Below are 4463 nucleotides of genomic sequence, written 5' to 3' on the forward strand. Positions count from 1 at the left end.
TTTATGGAATTTATTTTCATACACGTTCTGTGAAAAATAAGTAAGCATTAACAACAATTCACACTATAAGACCAAAGAAATTTACCCAAGCATTCTCAATTTTTCAAAGAATCAGATAATTTATAGGATTTGTTTGAAGATGTGTACATTGCCCATGGAGGATGAGTCCCATATTCATCTCCTCATATCCTACTCTTCACTATGAACCCACGTCATTCCAAATTCTCCTTCAAACATTAGAAGGTTTGCAAGGAAAACAGGGACAAACAGACCTGGAGAGGGTCATCAAATGGCACTTCATTACCGGACACTGCTTGCGCTGTAATATCAAATTAAATCAAATCACCCTGTCACTCACCTGCCATTCCTGGCTCCCCAGTGGGTCAGACACAGTGACTAGGAATAAAAAGAAGGCAGTGGTGAACAGCAGTGGGCACCCTTGAGCTTTGATTAATTAAGTTTGAAATTAACTGCAACAAATCTTTCATCATCAATATGCTCTGGTTTCTCTACAAACCAAATAAATCTTTCGCCTTTTACTAAAGATTTCCGTGGAGAGAAGCATTTAAGAGTTTCACTTAATTTTTGAAAGCCCTGCTGCTGCAGGGTGAAAAAAAATCTTTCATCAAGTAATAATATATGTGCTTGTACTACAATAGCTGATAAATGAAATGTTAAAATTATTGATCAGCACCAGTAAGACACTATGGCCCTGGTTACGAGTTTGACAATGCGGTGTCTGATCTGTCTCACTGCGAAACCCATGGTTAGGCCATCCACCAGATTACGGGTATTTCTCGCATTCCCACGGCCGTGGCCTAAAAATGGGCACTGCAATGAGAACGGCAAAAACAATTCCTGCACGGCATGGACTGTAAAGTCCATGCCATGCAGGAACTGTGGTGGATGCACACAGGGGGGCACGTGTGATGCCACCCTGCATGCACCCAGGACGCATAACCACAATGGGTCATGAAGGCCACCTTTGCTATCTCTCTAGCATGGTTTTCATGCAGGAGCAACCACAATGAAAAACATGGTTGTGAGGTAACTTGTAATATGCTTGATGTGATGGGACTGCGTGGTCCCGCCAAGCATATTGCAGCCCCCTGACCACCGCAACAACGCCAGGGAACAGCGGTTCACTGGTGGCTGTGGTGAAGCAATGGTGGTCCGACAGCCCTAGTTTTAATTGGGAGGTCAGAAGATGGCCCCCACCGCGCCCCCACGAGTCTGATGAGCCGTGGACCACCACATGCGAAACTGAGCCCTATAGGTATTATAAGCGAAAACCTGGTGTTGTGTGGCGTTTAGAGCTCCGAGTGAATTTTCCCGATTCCTGCCCTTATATAGGTACAATTCACATTGCCCTTATATAGACATAGAAATCAATCCCTTATTTAGACATAGCCCATGCAGACCAAATACAGGCATGGCTACTTCCACCCGTACTAAACGTCACAACGATTTCTTGGAAAATCGGCTTAAGCAGTTAGGGAACTTCCCCTTGCTTGAATATTGATTTGTCCAAGAACTCATGTACTTTGCCAAGAACAACTATTCCCTAGGGATTCTTTCCTGACGTTATTATGCCCAACTTTATGTCAAACTATGGCATTCCTAAACACCTTCAATGTATAAATATACCTTCACTTGCTTTAGAAAACTACGGTGGTTCGGAGCAGTTCGACTATCTACTTGCCCAACGCAGCTCGCTACAGCAAGTGCCGAAAGAAGCCGACCCTCCAGCTGACGCACTGATCAAGAGGCTGCCTCTCTCTCGCCGAGAATTCAGCTCCAGTGTTTCCAAGCTCCCCTTGCGGGGTGTTGGGAAATCAAGTCCTGAGACAGAGATACCAGACCTCCTTCATTCTAAACCAAGGTATGGAGCTGATTAGAACCTAGAGAAACCTTTGGTAGATTCTTGGCAAAAACAACTAAACCTATGCTACACAATACTTACTTCTTCCCGCGTACTAGACTTAGGTTAGGTACATTGGGGTAGGCGTATTTAGAAGCACGAGTTGAGTATTTTAGTCAATGTTATTTATGTATGTATTTTTATGAGGCTTAGAAACCATACAATGCTTTTACAGTATTATTTTATAATACTATTCTCGCTGTACGCATTATACTTTGCAGTCTGCTTAATGATTGTAGCAGTTCACTTCTCTTGTATGAGAAAGAAGACTATTCAATAAACCTTTTTATTGAAAACGCCCGTCTATCTATTTCTCTGCAAACTCTGTTGAAACGAAGCATGCACGATTGACTGAGTGAAATGCTTATCTATTGTTTATGCGACTCTAGAGATATATTTCTTATTCTTGGGAAACAAAGTTATCATGTTTATTCGGTTGTCAAAAACTAATCCCTTCTTGTGAATTCGAGAACGTTTTTAGTGACCTCTGAGCTAATTGGCACTCACTATTAAGTTTAGTATATCCTATAGAGACCTAGTTGACCTCAGTCCTACGTCTAATCTATAGGATATATTATTCCAATGCGCAGAGCCTATTGGGAATATAGGAACTACACTACATGGCGCCTAAATTTTGGTAAGGCACTAATTTAATGCTAGATACTAAAGTATCTCAGTCGTGCTTTTCTCCGAGACCCCTTTTTTTCCGTAAAATACTCCAATAGACGTCTGGAGTGGGTAAAGGGATAAAAATCCGCCATAGCTGAGTAGGACGAAAATTCTATGTATTAGTTTTTGGTTTGTTCAACGTTGAAGGATACAGCGTTCCAAAATATTGTGCACCTTATCTTTGTTTCCTTGAAACTTGCTCTGCAACTTTCATTAAACAATGTTTTTTTTTTTTTGTTTTTTTTTAAAACCTTTATTGTGCAGATATAGCTTACAAATACGGGCCTACAACCCATCGGGCCGGCCACCACACTGTATTAGCACGTAGGCCAGGAAAGAAGCTCCAGCGGGTCTCCGATATAACAGATGCAATAAGGCGAGGCAGAAAGCCACAAGGAAACCACCATGAGAAGGAAAAGTGAAGGTTAATTATATAATACAATAGGGTGAATAGCAGGAATAGTGCAGTTATTAGGGTCCAAAAGTCCGTGGCGGGCTGTCAGCAAGCAGTAAAACAATACACAGCGAATTTCAAAAAGAACAGCTATATTATAGCAAAAGCAAAACGTAAGTCCCACATCTGCAAGCAAGTCCAACCACTGCCCAACGCCCACCCGTTACTACGAAAATACGCAGCAATACATAAAAAGGAAGTCAGGATTGCAATACAAAGAGCCATCCGCTACATCAACCCAAAGAAAGGGAGAAAGAAGGGAAAAAAAGGGGAAAGGACGTCAAGAAAAAGGGTAGAAAAAACAGGGAAAAGAGAACGCGGCACCACATCATGCGCCCCTTGGCAAGCAAAGCATACAAAAGAAAGGTCAGCCAATGGAACCGAAGGAAATAGGAGTAGTGGATGCACAATGAACATCGGTGGCAGGGAGGTCATGAGGCCCACGCTGGCAAAAACACCCCAAGAGGCCTACATGTAGACGCAGCGTCCAGAAAATAGGATACATAAGAGCCATAGAACCAAGAACAAAGAAAAAACAAAAAGACAGACCCCCCCCACCCACCCCACCCTGCACCCCTGCAGAAGGCTACGGCCTACCCCCCCAGCAGCGTGCCTGTCGCCCTAACAGGAAACCCGAAATATAGAAGAGTCAAAAGTAAGGAGGAAACCACATAGGCAAAAAGAGAGGAAGGGGAAAGGAAGGGAAGAAAAAAATCTCTAGTGGGAGAGGAGACACATAATCAAAACTATCAGCTCCCAACCCCCCGTTCGAACACATTTTAGATCCCACGAGAAGCTAAAAGTCATTTAAAAAAACAGGCACCAGGAATATGAAGAGGAATCGATCATACACGTACAGCTGCAAGGTGGTCATCGGCCATGCCACGAAGTAATAGTCCGGCGGTACAAGTGTAACTCATCCCTGTCCTCGTCTGTCCAGTGCCGTGGGCACAGAGTGCACAAAGAACCAGAACATGAGGGGCCAGAGGTGAAAAGCAGGGATTCCAATCGTCGATACACCACACAAGTCATAACGGCTTCGGACCGGATGAACAAGAAAGGACAGCAACAGCAGCAAGCAACTCAAGCATAGCTCCGCCGACCAAGGGGAAAAAATCACCCCGGTGAGACAGTTACAGGATCTCCGTTCGGCAGGGCGAGGCAAAAAAACACCGGGAGACCCGGCTAGACAGACCCAGACAGATCTCGGCTGGAGGCCCTCCAGTACATCCACCACAGGGAAGAACTCCTGACGATACAAGGCAGTAGGCATCTGTACGTCCAAACAAGCGGTGGCCCCGGTGTCTTCAATTTCCAGGAAGGACCCCGCAGCACACTGAAGCGGTGGAACCGCACACGCAGGGGACGGCCCAACGAGCCCGGTACCAAGACCACCATCCGGCCCAGCGACAGGTACAG

At 44.7% G+C, this 4463-nt stretch overlaps 1 non-coding gene across 1 annotated transcript; it reads left to right on the top strand.

Annotated features, from left to right (window-relative positions):
* Positions 1–495: 495 nt before the first annotated feature.
* LOC144774604 (U5 spliceosomal RNA) lies at positions 496–610 on the top strand. The gene has a single exon (XR_013600380.1). It is a non-coding gene; the product is annotated as a U5 spliceosomal RNA (small nuclear RNA).
* Positions 611–4463: the final 3853 nt, after the last annotated feature.

The sequence above is a fragment of the Lissotriton helveticus genome, chromosome 8 (assembly GCF_964261635.1).
Source record: "Lissotriton helveticus chromosome 8, aLisHel1.1, whole genome shotgun sequence".
Taxonomy (NCBI): Eukaryota; Metazoa; Chordata; class Amphibia; order Caudata; family Salamandridae; genus Lissotriton; species Lissotriton helveticus.